The sequence below is a fragment of the Callionymus lyra genome, chromosome 12 (genome assembly GCF_982586985.1).
Source record: "Callionymus lyra chromosome 12, fCalLyr1.hap1.1, whole genome shotgun sequence".
NCBI classification, from domain to species: domain Eukaryota; kingdom Metazoa; phylum Chordata; class Actinopteri; order Syngnathiformes; family Callionymidae; genus Callionymus; species Callionymus lyra.
In genome coordinates this window covers 26,341,784-26,357,062 of record NC_141829.1, presented here as the reverse complement: position 1 = coordinate 26,357,062, position 15,279 = coordinate 26,341,784, and the positions used below count along the sequence as shown (strand labels likewise).

General features: G+C 37.3%; 1 protein-coding gene across 3 annotated transcripts in view; it reads left to right on the top strand.

Moving 5' to 3' along the window:
- The window catches only part of sema5ba (sema domain, seven thrombospondin repeats (type 1 and type 1-like), transmembrane domain (TM) and short cytoplasmic domain, (semaphorin) 5Ba), a 153,082-nt gene that overhangs the window by 28,088 nt on the left and 109,715 nt on the right, over nucleotides 1-15,279 (top strand). For all 3 annotated transcript variants that reach the window (XM_087803437.1, XM_087803436.1, XM_087803439.1), the window contains exon 2: nucleotides 1,506-1,570. The gene's annotated coding sequence lies outside the window, so the exon portion shown is untranslated. The remainder of the gene's footprint in view (nucleotides 1-1,505; nucleotides 1,571-15,279) is intronic.

The following is a 15,279-nucleotide window of genomic DNA, read 5'->3' as shown; positions in this document are numbered from 1 at the left end:
ATAAACCTGATTATCGGCACTTTAAAATGCAGATTTCAAGTATTAAAAAAGTCCTGGCGAATCCTTAAAATTCTCATTTGGCCACCACACTAATTTACATTCTCTATTCATTTTACATGAAGGACCCGAAACTTGTGTGCTGGACTAAAGAGACCTCAGACCGAGTCGCTAATAACCCCTTAGCTTCTGTACTTCTACACAATTATTCCATTTGGGAATCTGTACAGACTAGCAATTTAAGACCTGCGCCGCAGAGACAATCATTCACACGAATCAAGACATAAATGACTCTTTTTGGGTCACTGTCATTTCAGATGTGTCCCACTATTGACCCCTTTCTCACTTCTTTCTTTAACACCAACAGGTTTTACTGTGGATATTTGATTTAAAAACATCCCCTGAAAGGTAGAATGTCCAGCTCTTAGAAAAGACAGCTCCCTCACAATCCCTGTCATCATCATTGTTTCTCTTATTTACTTACTTTGAAGTACCTTCCTTATTGATGGATAGATAGACAGAGATATTTGGGCTCCAAGCTGGCACAGGAAAGGAACTCATCCAGCTTCTTTCACATGGCGTTTAAAGGTGGTAACGCAAAAAGTTTCCCGTTTTAATTATTCCCCAGCTACCCTTTTTCTTTTTCTATTTGACTCAGTGGGGTTAAAATAATCAAAATGAAAGTTAAAACTGTAACTTTAAATAAACCCTGTTAGCAAACTCTTATTCTAGTATTGTATAAAAGGTTGGAATCTAAAACTACAACAAAACAAAATGTTCAATCATGTTATTACCGATTGCAAAATGTAAAATTGACGTTTTATATAAAATCGGTAACATTTGTCACCTGAGTTTTGGTACTTGGTCATTTAAGTACACATTTTTTTAATAATTAATTGAATAAAATTAGAAAAGTATTGGCTTAAATATACTATATAATAGAAAACAGGCTGCATACATTTTAAGATTAAAGCCCAGACAGTGAAAAGAACATGATGTCAGGCGATACAAACACATGACATCATCACACATCAGATGATGTCACCGGCACGTTTGAGCCGTTCTCCCAGGTTGCTGTAGGAACCAGCCGGGGGTTCGCTTGTTCCAATTAGTAACCCAATTAGCAGCCGCACACTGTGGACTGAACACTTCATGTGTGTCCAGCCTGACCTGACACCCTCTTGCCTGATTTACACGCTCACTGTTCAACACCTCTGTTGCCTTTCTACATCCATGTTCAGGTGCTTGTGGGAATGCTTGTTGTTGTCCAGTCCGAACCTTCACTTTCTGTTAAAAGCATCCCCTCCCCCTCCCCCCGTACCCCACTAAGTCTCAGTTTAAATGCCATTCCTGCTCCGCCTTCTCTGCCCCATTGAAAAGTTTGGCGGTTTGTTTATGAGAGCGCCGGTACTTCTTTGTGCAGCAGCACTGCGTATGGGAAGGAGGTGAACAGCCAGTAAAAAAGACTCACCCCTCCCCCTCGTCTCTCTCCCACTCTCTCACTCCAGGATCAGTTTGAAAAGGACAGACGGCCCTCTCAGCACCGTCCTCGCACCCCAGTGATGTTTAGCTGGTGAGTACTTTCATCCATTTCTTTCCAAACTTTCGTCTACCTCTTGGTCTCTTGCTGCATCTGTAGCGTTTATGATGGCACTCTGTGCTGCGAGGAGGTCTCCGTGGTAACGCTCCTGCATGTCCTCCAGTGTGAGTGACAGGCTGTGGATGGCAGATGAAATCGTACTAGTGAGTGATTTGCTGTTCCATCCAGTTCCAACCAGTATACATCTGTTCTTTTGGTTTGATAGATTTTTTTCCAGCGTCACAAGTTCCAAGGTGGTGTGAAATTGAAAGTGCTGTGAACAGAACTGGAAGAGGTCACTGTGTGTAATGAACAATTTTATTTAGTTTATAGTTCATAAAAACTATTTTCATAATTGATTATGAGTAGTTACTGAAACAGATTTAAGATGATCTAAATCTGAAATATAGCTGTAGATATTCCACACACGTTTTTTTTTATTTGACAACTCTGAAACATGAAACAGGCTCCTGTCCTGCAGTGTTTCTTCTTTAAGTGATGATCATAGCGGAAATTGTTTAGCAGCAACACACTGTTTTTTCCAAAATCCGCTGTGTATTTCTGATGAAACTGTTTGCCGGTGGTGTTGTGTTCAGAGAACAACCCGGGTCTCGATAGAAGCAAGAATTTATTGGAATATTCTTTATTTGTTATTGGACTTTTGGTGGTCATCATTTATAATATGGACCTTGACAGAAACATTCTGCTGCAATGAAATATACAAAAACCCTGGAGCATCACAGCGGAACTTTGGGTTGTGGGTACAAGGTAAAAAATGAATTTTTGTGTTTTTGCAATGAATCATGTTTTCTTCTACTTTACAATAAAGAAGAAAGGTTTTATTAATCAATCAACAATGTTTAAGCTCATTGTTATTTTTTAAAAAGGCCATAAATCTTTTACAAATATTTCCGTAATCTTAAATTAGTTAACTATAAATTACAGTCTTTGACATTTTGGCCATTTAGTTATGCTAATCTTAGACTTGACAGTTGACTTTTAAGAGTTGAAAGTCAATTTGCCGTAAAGTCTTTAGTTGTTAGCCAACAAAAAAAATCCTCCACGATATTTACTAAACAATGTTTGTCAGACAATGTCTGCAGTTAGATTAAGAGTTGAATTGTTCCTGAACTCTTCCCTGGGAAAAGCAAGCGCTTCTCTGGCATTTACTCGCTATTGTTGTAATTCCCTCGCTCACCACTGCCTTTTCCGCTCCTTCTTACTCTTCCTGATTCAAATTTTGTCCTAAATGTCATTCACTGAAACGTGTCAATGGAGGGTGAGGAGCGACACTACCCACTCCGGCTGCCCAGAAGCGGCTCTTCTGTTTGTCTTGCTCCACTGGGACTCCAGTCGGGCCTGGCATGTTGTCTCCCCCTAGTCCTGCTGTTGTTTGCTGATATTTAGTTTACGACAACAATGAGCCGGAAAAAAACAACCTGCTTCCTGGCCAACTAGAGAGCAAGAGGAAGTTTGGGAGCTCTGGAGGGAGTCAGAAAATCCCAGATATAACGGGGGACAGGGGACTCATCCTTGGACCGTGATTCATTTTAAAGAGCGATTTAGGGGAGGGTCATTATCCTTGGCAAATTACCACACCGCCTTTGTTGGCCAGCCATGGTACATTAGGGCGCCTTAAAACGTGTCTAAGCCGTGCCCATTCAATTGACAAAAAGAGGGGCCGATGGCAGATCCTTGGCCTGGGTGACAGTGGAGGCTTTCACTACCCATGGGGGGGATGGTGATGGTGATAGAGAGGGTCTCCTACGATGAGTAAACCTCACTCAGTCAATGCCTATGAACAACAGGCAACACGGCTAATGATGTCATCACTTGGCTTTGTCTCCAATGGATGCAGAAACCATTTGTCCAATAGGAAGCTTTTGCTCTTTGTATCGAACACTTTTCTGGATATAATTGAGAAAAAATATACATTTTTCTTCTGTCTTCACCCTATAACAGTCTGATGCCCTTGAGATAGTCAAAATCTAACCAACAAAATCACATTTATAGTGACACAAAAAGTATATGGTTTTATTATTCACATTAATGTTCAACAGGTGTACTTTAAACGTTCCCTTCTATACCATTTGCTGTTTGTGACACTAAACATCTCCCCTCCATCTTGTCTCTACTGTTGATCAAAACGCCAGAAGCTCTTCACGTCCTTGATCTGATGAATTGCCTTCACTATTTTTAAGGTTGAAACAAGGATTTGTATTCTTGTCATTCAGTGGAGTATGGAGTGGCAGCTTCACATTTTCTGCGATGGCCTTGACAGTGAAGGTATCAGAGCCTTTGACTTGAGCATTTAAGATTTAATTCATTTCAAGGTACTCCAGTACTTCCACTTTGATACAATGCCCTGGAAGGTTAAAGTCCTCATTTAACCTTAGCTGTATGCTCTCAGTCTCTTTGACAGTACCTGGAGGTAGCCCCTGCTGGTAGAAGAAGAGCATTCAATCTCCTCACTGTGGAGTGCACAACAGAGGTCATATAGTTTTCTGGGTCATCGCTTCAATGTTTCAAGGGTGACTGCATGAGACTCTGTGTCTTTTATGGACACCCATCAATGCAGTGTTCTTATGAAGAAAGTTCCCATAATTCCTTCTTTTGGTCTTGTCTTTACATAACCGTTATCATTCGGGATTAAAAACGCTTTATTAATGTTTTAAATAGATGTAGATTATCAATGTGGAAGTATCAAACTCTTTTTTAAAGTTTACTAGAGGAGCACTGGAGAAGTTGTAAAACAGGCTCCATGTTTAGTGCCCTCTTGCCTTTTATTCATCATCTCATCAACTGGAAGATTTACTACGACAGCTGTCAACGTCTTTTCCATTTTCCTATATAGTCAAGAGCATGATTTTTTTTTTATTGCTTTCCAACATTGTACCCCGGGTTTATGAACTCAATCAAGCAGTTGGACTAGATGAAGGCAGAGAGGAGGCTTTTGTCAGAAGGCTGTGGTGAAAACACTGAGCCAGTAAATCCTGCACTGATCTTTGGATCATTAAGCTGTGAGCTCTGGTCTTTCTGTCCTTCATCACGAGGCTGAATCCTCTTCTATAATCAAAGCTCACAGGTGTGTTTTCATCTCCTTACTTTGGTCGTGAATATCAAGATTCAGGGTTTCTTTCTATTGCCTGTCCATCAGATATTTTTGTAACTACAAGTACTTGTCTGTGACACAATTACACATATTTACAAACTTTCCAGCAGAAAGATTCCTGTATAGCAGTTTCTCCTCAAAACTGTCTGCAGTCAAATGATTCCTTAAGCGTGCTGGAGATGGTTACTATCTGTCCATAGTTCTTTGAACTTATTTCCTGTTTTATAAAGATTGTAAACTTGGAAATGGAAACAGGCTATTGGCTTCAACAGCAACTGTATTTCTTCGCCGACATGGAAGCTAAACGGGTTGTTTAATTTAAATAAATGAAAGGAAATCCTTCATTGCATAGTGCACTTTAAGTTAACTAATATACAGATTTGACTTTCTTTTTTTAAATTAATTTAGCGTTCAAATTCAACATAACTGACATATCAGCCATTTTCCAGTAGAGAGCAACCAGATGCTTGTTAGATGTGGAAGTGTTCCTACATTTTTAAAAGAAAATACTCACCTAACAACAACGTACGCGATTTTATAACAAAGGTTTAGATATCTGTGTAGAGTAGACCCATCTTTAATGTAAACTCTTTTTAAATAACAAACAATAATTAAATTGAAAATAAAGTTAAAAAAAAGTTGAAATAAATAATCAATTATTCCACTAATATAGTTGTAAAATTGTAAAAACACCAATAAACCAGTTTGCGATATTAAATTCGAGGTGGAGACTTCCGGGGGGGTAAAGTAAAGTTGTTAAATGAAAACGAAGTGTTTCAGTTAAGCATATTTTCTAATGTATATATTTTAATTAAAAGAGAGTTTTGTACAAGCGGACACATATTGATGAGTACAAGGTCCAGTCAGACGACAAAAAAGAATTTAAGTGCCTTTTACATTTCTTATTTTCAAACTAGATGTCACATGTCAAAGAACATGTGACATCTAGCTAGCATCTTCCACTTTCTATGCCTTTAATGATTTTTTTCTTGGCAGCCCAAAGTTGGTTCTATTAGCTTTAATAGCAAATAAAGACACACTGAGAGAAGAACATTCTTAGTAAAGGCTATTCCAGAAACAAAAGAATCAGAATTGATTTGTTGTATTTGACCAATAGCATTTATCTCTGCAGTTTCAGCTACTGAGAGATTCAGAGATTTCTTGTGTGAGGAGTCAGCAGCATTATGGGGGCAATTTCTGTGAAATCAACAAGGAGGCTGTATGTAATGATAATGACGGAAAATGTCTCCTTTCCGATGCATCAGAGACATACACATTTGACTAGTTTCAGGTTCAAAGAAGGGGAATTGAAAAAAGCTGAGCACATCAGCCACATGCTTGACATAAATGAACATTCAATTTGTTCAATTAAAGAGGACGCTAAGTGATGCGGGGTGGATCAATCCATGGAGGAATTCTTGCTCAAATGTTAAGCATCTCTCTTTCATTTACATTCATCATGCTGAACCAGAAAAAAACCCAAACAAAAACTCTTGAATTTAATGATCACAAAATAGTTCAGACATCTAGGTTCAATATTATAAGGGACTCTTATAAGATGCATTTGGACATTTGATGACTAAGACAACCAGGTGATTGAATACATTCCATGGGACAATAATGGTGCCACGATTTCTAGTCTGAATGTATTTACAAGAACTACATTTATCATTCAAATTGAATATTACCTTAGCTGTCATTGAAAAATGTAGTAGTCGTAATTCATTTCCAATTCACTTTATTTAATATATAACGCTAGTTTTGAACCGTTTGATGTTGAATATCTGGATTTGGATACCACTGCTGTCCAAGTATTAACTCCACAACAAACATAAATAATTGGTCTTCATGTGTAAATATCTCCTGAATCCTATTAGGTTTTCTTGATGTGTTTTGTACTGAACCGTCTCACCTGAACCCGCCCACTGAGCAGTACTAATGAGCGCCCGATTATAAACTCCGTGGGAAGGCAACGTTGATCTTCTTCAGCCAGTTGCTTTTGGATTTTGGCAGCAAACTTGCAATCATTCAGGAAGGATTAGTGACACTGTGTTTTCTAATTATAGAACTATTCTGTGCACTGTTCTGCTGCGGGGTTGAATCTAGCCCACCAGGCAGCCAGTGGAATACTCTTCAACTTCCACATATGTAGCTCAGTGTGATTTAATTATTACTTTTCATGCCATTGTTTATCTTTTACTTTGAAGCACAGCTACAAAGACACCTTAACCATCTAAGAGAGCTGTCAAAATAAATCACTTCCTGTTCAAAAGAGACAACCGTTAGCAAGAAAGGAAACTGATGCTAATTCTTTCCCCTCACCCACAATCAACCACGATGCTTTTATGCCTTTTCAAAAATATTCTATTCTTGGCAAACAATAGGTTTGATGAACCCTTCCGGGAGAGTGCATTAACCATTTCCATTACAAAGGTGTTTGCCAGACACTCGGTTTGGAAGCGCCTTTTGTGAAAATACATGGATAAAAGAATATGTTGAAACCCATGAGCGGCTGAGCAATAATAGACAGGACTGTCAGATATCTGGCTTGGCGTTGTTCCGGTCACTCATTGACGTAGAAATATTTATAGATCTGTTTAAGCTAAGACTCTCCAGTTGTTATCGTGTCACATTTTTTGTCAAAGCGTAGACAGTTGTGCATAAACCGAGACAAACACTCTTGACAAACATCCCTCACAGATACTGGATTATCTCTGCAAAGATGATCACGCCAGTGCTGAATAACAAAATCATACCAGGAAGTGCTATCTTATCTGTTTTTGAAAGATTTGGCTCTCACAGATTTAAGAGGCTTAGCAACAATAGTGGCAGACTGCTTCTTTTTATGGTCGATAGCAACTATACAAATGTCCACAATGAATAGAAAAAGTCCTTTCTGTTGCAGATTAAGAGGTTTTTACTTGAACTGATATTGTTTTCGAACCGGATTCTGTCCTACGACTCATTCAATCACAGAGCTGTTTTCGACAAAGTTTTTTTCATCATGAAATATTTGTTGCTTCTTGCATTGCTTATCCTAAACCTGTTCTGCCTTCAATAACTTTTTTTTTCTCTGGCATTTCTCTCAATACAATTATTTATCTGCTTGGAATGGCAATGGAGGTTATATGATATGATATATAAAAGAAGATAGTGATAACTATATATATATGTGTATATATATATATATATTTCTTTTTAGTAAGAAATTGCAATTTGTAGCAAAACGTTATGTGTTATTGCTTTTATTTGTTGCGCTGTTCAGGAGAATGATTGATTTAAGTTATGGATTATTTTCTCAAGATGTACAATATGATGAATAAAATTACACAAACTGTATAATGCAAGCTAAAGGTTAGAGTAACCTGTTGCCTTTGGTAACGCAGCATTAAGGATTATGTTTGACATAATTTGTTTATATTTTTAATAATTACTTCATTTATATCTATAAGATTAAATATCTGTATCCACTTTTTATCCAGGTTTTTTTTTTCAACTTATGAGGAAATTGTCTTTAAAACTTCCAAATCTAGGAAATAGATTTGGAACAAAAACATTGACTGTGTTATCATTGGAGAAATAAAATTAAAACATATTATTAAAACACACATAAGTATTTATCGTTCAATGAAATTTTTGGCGATTAAAAGTTGTCTTTATTAATTGTGTTAATAGATATTATTGTTCTCAATAATTACAGTAAACAACAAATACAGAACCAAGCGCTTTTTAATGAGAGCTTTAGAGTATCTTTCCCAAAATGACATTGAACAATATTTTTTCAAATTCACAGATCTGAATGCGATCCAGCACACACTGTTACAGACTGCTGTTGGCTCATACCTCCACCGAGCAATGGCAGAATCTCGATACAGTAAATTACACACCAGTGCTCCAACTAAATGGTTTAGAAACTTTCTAACAAGCCTGGGACGATTTACATCTGCTGATAGTGTGTGTGTGTAAACATCTCGCTGTGCCCTAAAGGATCTGCTGAAGCCCTAAATTCACTGTCATTTGTTCTGCTTTTAACACTAGGCTCATATCCTTTTTACAAAAGGCTCATTGATCTGGAGGTGAAGGGTAACTTAATCTAGCGGATAAAGATTTCCCCTCTAGTAGACTCTGCCACACAGAGTCTCTGTTCCTTAAGGGAAATTTCACCAGCTAATAGATCTCGTCCTGGATAAAGACTTAAGATCTGGACTTAGATTACAATCATATTAGAAAGAGTGCTTTACTTTAAAATAAGAACGACTTTTAAAGCTTTGGAAGATTGCTGTTTATGGAATAACTTTTTGCTGATTATTTTGTTATTTGTTTTAAATGTTTTTGTGTTTATCTTTGTCATGTGAAACATCTTGTATCTTTGTACATTTTGTTATACATGTTCATAAAACATAATATTGTCGCTGACTGACTTGTTGGAAGGACTCCTGTAATGTAATCATATTTTTCTTGGCAGATTTCGAACTGTCAGGGATAGAACATTCTTCTAACTTATTCCTCCTACCAAGAAACCATTTTAAGGTGGACATTTGCTCTTAAAACGTAATATACACTGAAGAGTAATTTGCCATTTTAACCAACATAGATATTCTTTCTTTAATTATTCAGAGCTACAGAATAGTTGGACAAACCTGGTCCATAATTAATACTAATAAATAATGAAAGGAATAGTCTTAAGGCTACATTAAGTTAGAAAGCTATCAAATATTGCATGGTTATTCCAACTATTAGAGAACAGAAACCTTAATTAATATAATATTGTAAGCTGTTCGATTCTGATTCCAATTATAGTGCTTTGATACAATATCAAAACCTGGTTCTTGTCAAGTGGTCGATATATGAAGCATGATATGTGTGAGAGGGCGGTTGGTTTGAATGCATACTAATGAAATGGTTATATCCGTATGTCTCTTCGAAGTGAGGCCTCATCTCTGACACTACACACAGCCTTCCATTATGAAGAGCACACTTTAAACACCAACTATGAAGTGTGTTTTTACCAATTTATGATATGTCTGCTCTTGAAATCGCTTTTTTTGTTTATGAGTAGTAAATGTTGAGTCTTCATATTTCAAATAGTTTTTTGAGATACACACTTGACTTTATATATATATATATATATATATACAGTATATATATATATATATATATATATATATATATATATATATATATATATATTATTCACCATTTTCCTTCTTCAGACTCATTTTGTATGGTAGTCAAGTCAAGCCTGAATACTCAGGAGTGTGAGGATATATGTCAGAGGTACTCGACTACATTCCCTCCAATTTATCAAACAAGGATTACATGTAATCTCTGTGCTCATGCAGGTTGACCTTTTTACTTTGGAAAAAGGTTTCTTTTTTCAGAATTAATTACACTGAGGTTTGAGGCTGATCTTCCCCCTTCCTCTGTCTTCTTGCTAGCATACTTCAATGCTGGTCAGGCAATCCGAGAACTTGGAAAGTAAAACTAATCATGAACGGTTTAATATACGTATATAAAGAAAGGGTAGGACTTCATGCCCAAATTGATTAAAAAGTAAGATTTATCAATGCATTTAGTTCATAAAGATCCTTTACCTTGACCTAAAGTGGGGACTTTAATTGTCCTACATTAGTTAGTCTTTGTTCTGATAAGAAGTTCCAAGAAAAATTGCTGAGCGATATCACATCTAGCAGTGCTTTATATTGGATTAGATAAAATTTGATAGACTTTATTTCTTTATGCATTTTGTGTAAAATCCATTTGACATAAAAACTCATTACTCGAATATTTGTACTTATTTTTAAATCCTTGAGCGGTTACTACAAGTCTACTCAGTAGATTAAAAATAACTAAATATAACGTACTTATCATATAAGGTCGCTGTCTTTGCATTACAACTAGCAACTAGTATGTTCAACCAAGGAATTTCTTTTGCCTTTTCTTGAGATTTCTTAAACGGTTTCTGAAGCAACGTATCATAATCCTTCCTACATATGTTGAACTGTTCCTTTGAGACTCTCCATGTTTGTATTGCTTCCTTAGATTGTTCATTTCTCAACCTTAAAATCGACCCATTTCTCAGAGAGCTGACAGAGTTTTCACTTTTAATGTAATTATCTTCTATTTACTGATTACGTTCTCTGCAGAGTATGCCAGGGCGCATGGAGGTGCCGTTCATCCTGTTAATATTCTGGCACGGTATAAAAGCAGGCACGTTCTGATAAAGACATCTATGCTGCTGCCTCCGATCTCCAGATCTGCCTGATCAAACTGTTCATTTACAGAACTAATGAGAAAATGAGCAGAATCATCCGCTGAACGTATTTCATCAAGGACACAAGCGGCGTTTTCCGTTCTCACTGATTATTCCACAATTACAAACGTGCATGTTCTTGTGAGACGTTGCTTCCTTTTTGTGAATTCTAAACCGTGGCCCTCCTTGAATTTGGCATCAATTAACCCTGGCAGCGATCAAAACTTGTTTTTGTTTTCTTCGCCAAATTTCCTGGCAGAATGCCTCGGCCATGCACCGGCAAGATCGTAACCAGAAATTGTGTTGTGAGACCACATAGCAATTAAAACAAGATACAAGATGTTTTTACTTTTAATTACATCACAATGGATTTAATTATGGCGGCGCTTTAAGGAGTGCAACAGCAGCGTCAGGCCTGATGGTCCGTCTTTTGTTTGTGACAGGATGTTCCCTCACTCCCTGGTCTATGTGAGTGTTAGACAAAGCGTTGTGGTGTGTGAGAGCCAAACGTTGCCTCCGTTCGGGAGATATGAAGTTTATGAAATGGAACAAATGATGTTCCAAGTCCCTTTGCTTATTTCCTACGTTGAAATGTCTCCCAATGATGGTGGGTTTTATTGTACATTATCTTTTAAACTACTGCACCAGGAAGGACTCTCAAACTAGTGTTTTATCACACACACTCACAATAGCATTGTCACATTGACAGATACTTTCGCTTTTTTATGGTTAAAGTTAAGGGTTTGCCACATTTTCTGCACATGTAACCAAAGCTTCTAACCGTCATGTAACCAGTTACACATTTGATATGTCATCTATCTATTGCAGTTACAATTATATAGCAACAACTGTGACCTTCTCCCTTATCCAGTTCTTCCAGTAGTTGAAAACCATTGATTTATTGTGGTAAACCCACTTTGAATAATAAATAATAGCCAAAATAACAGATGAATCATATAATGTCATATATAATATTTGGGGGGTATTAAACAATCTATCCAAATGATGGTGAATGAGCTGCCGTTGTTTCACTCTGTAATTCCTGTAATATTATAGAGGCTCCTGATAATGGGAATGTCCACATCACATGACCAAAACACGCCTCACCGGTCGACAGCAGTTCTCCGTTATTTGCAGGCATGAAAATATTGGTGAGGAATGAACGGGAGAGGAGGAGGAGGAGAGAAGAAAACTTATTTATTTGATATCCATGTAACCATTTACGCATGTAGACGTTGACGCCCCTAGTAGAAGAACACCTGATTCTGAAACAGACAAAAAGCTTTACCACAATTGGTTTGGGACAGTTAAAATTCATCAGAAATTGGTTTGATAGCATCAAATGTGACTAGTTATGTCATTGGATTCTACTTTAGAATGACATCTTCTTATTATTCAAAACATATATTTTAATCTATGTTGAAGCTCTGTAACATTCTTTTGCACACTATTCTCATGGACAGATGTTTATTATTTATCTCTCTGTCCATGAAAGACTTGTGCTGAATTACAAAGTAGATGCTCATTGAAACATTTTCCAGTATTAATAACATGTATATTGTTCAAGGGACTTTGGTCCTCGGGGGGGAAATGTCAGACCAGTCTTCCCGCAGCTGCAGGGATCCTCTGTAATTATTGCTTCTTTTCTTGTCATTAATTTTTTATTTCATTTTTGAGACAGCCCTGAAAACACACTGAAGCTGCTTCACAAATACAAAAAAAAGCTCAAAAAGATATTCCTCAACATGCCGCTGTAATTTCAATAATAAGTCAAGTACAGTCTCAAGTCTGATATCTCAGAGGCTTCCTGCAACCTCAAATCTTCCCAAAACGTATGCGCTTCTGACAGCCCAATGTGAGCATCAGGAAGTTTGTAAAATAGACATCATCTTGTGCCAAGTCATTTGCTTTTGACCGCTCCATTGTGTCCTCCATGGACACATGAGCTACATCCTCTTTGGACATTGCTATGCCGATTCTTGTGAGCTGAGAGATCCAAAGTCACTAATGAGTGTGCCGGGGTGCTGTCAGATAGAGAATCTCGTGGTAATGAGAATGTATATTCGGCTGAGCGCCCTCCACCTACACCATCATTAAAACACCAAATGAGGCTAAAACCTCAGGAGGAATCTTGACAGGCTGAAATAATACTCTTGCGTCATTCAGGATCATCAAAGCGGTTTCACCTAAAACTCAATCATTTCCCTAGAACGTTGATGCAATGGTCTTAGCACACTTCTCTTTCTCAGACTGAAACGTCATGGGAAAACTAGGCACTGATGGATGTGAAGAAAATAAAGATTAAACCGTTCTATATGTTAAAACTAAACATATAGAACTGCTTTTCTTGTAATATAAGATTGATAAGATCAAAAAGGAATTCAGTTGCATCCATGTGTCTTACCAGATATTGGTTACATACCTAATAAACGCCGTCTCAAACTTGTGAGTTGGTGACGGAGAATAATATAAAGGCTATCTTTTTAGCTCGGTTCTCTTTTAGTGTATGTGTTATGTTTCGTTTGTTGTGGCTTTCTTGGTCTATGGACCCTCCGTCTGAAATAAAGATGTGTTTAATAGCATAAGGATGGAAACAGTGCATGATAAGCACACAAATAACATACTATACTGTACATGCATTAAACACTTTTCAGTCTTCCTTCTCTATAAATCAAGATTGACACCATAAGTGTGATGAAGTAGGTTTGTGAGCATGACTTGTGAAACACACATGTGTTCAACGTAATGTTGGATTGTGTCTTTTTGGGAGTGCCTCTTCTCCTGGGCTTTATTTGATTCCCAAGATGATTTATAGGCAGAATAATAGTGTGTAATAATGTCTTCATTGTAATCACCGCTTTAATGACATATCGTCTTTTTTAGACCTAAAGATCCACATTCTGATTAAGGGCATCATTTATACAATTCTAATATGTTACAGGGAAACATCACATCAAAAAGACTTTAATCTAACTTTAAAAAAGAAGCTGTCAGTAGGAACTTCTCAGCCACAAGAAGTTTATACATCTAGGAAAACATTAATGTATCATTTCTGTCTGCTCTTGTGCTAATATCTGTGTCTATCAAAAACGCATTTGCTAAAGTAGCATAAACAATGTAAAACAGCCTCCCAGTGTTGCCAGTTTTTCATCAATTATTCTCTTTACTCACTTCTTCTCTCTATCACAACTCTTTGTCAGTTTGTTTATCATTATTTCTATTTTGTGACCGCCAATATCCTGTCTTTTGTCTTGCACTTCACATAATATACAGTGTTTGAATTCACTTCTAAGGTGTTTGAAACATTATCAGTCTCTCTTTATCTGGAAAAAAGTTGTGTCTCAAAAGACATTTACAGGCAGATATAACTTCAATAAAAAGAGTATAAATTGTCCAAATTATAAAGCGAAGCAGTGGAAATACAACAACTCTCAGCAAGCTTCTCATCTTCTGTTTTACACACAGAGCTTGGCAGAAACACATTAAAGTTTCATATCTTGGCCCCGAGAGCATCAGCAAATCTCTAATGGCCTGACACTGCTGAACAACCGACCACGGCAGGCCAGGCTGCAGTTTAGAAAGATTTCTGTTGTGCTGATTAAACTGTTCGGGCATTCACGCTGTGTGCAGTTACACATCAGAGATAAACAACTTTTGTGCTTAATAAGATAGAAAAGAAAACATTAGCGATGACTTTGTTCTTCCGCTGACTTTGAAAAGCGATGAAACCTCAGAAAGGTGGATGGAACTTTGAGCGGCTGGACTGATTAAAAACCGACATCAAACGCTGCTATCATCACCTTCAATTTCACTCATCTTTCTATTTTGATCCTGCAATTACCGGTCAACATTTGGAGGTTGTGAAAAAAAAAATCAAAGGTGAATCGATCAAACATTTCACCAGAGTCAGAGTAGTTTTGTGAGGGTTTATTTGATTGAGTGATGGGTTCACTTAAGGTCAGTAGGCTGTTTGGAAAAAATAAAAAAAATCAACCCAACAGTGGTTGAGTTAAATTTGTGAACTTGATCTTGGTTGATCTTTAATATCAGGGGTCTCCAAATGGGTCCTCAAAGGGCCGGGTTGTGGTGCAGGTTTTTGTTTCAACTGATCAAGCATGTACAGTTTAACCAATGAGGTTTCAGCTTAAACAAGCAACACCAGCTGATCACACTCTGAAGACTCCTGATTGGGTTAAAGGGGGGCTCTTGATTGGTTGGAACAAGAACCTGCACCACCCCTTTGAGGACCGGTTTGGAGATCCGTCTTAAATGTAATCTCCTGGGCCTGTTTCAAAATGTGATTTTCTGGATTTTTTTTCTCATGTAGTGGTGAGAAAA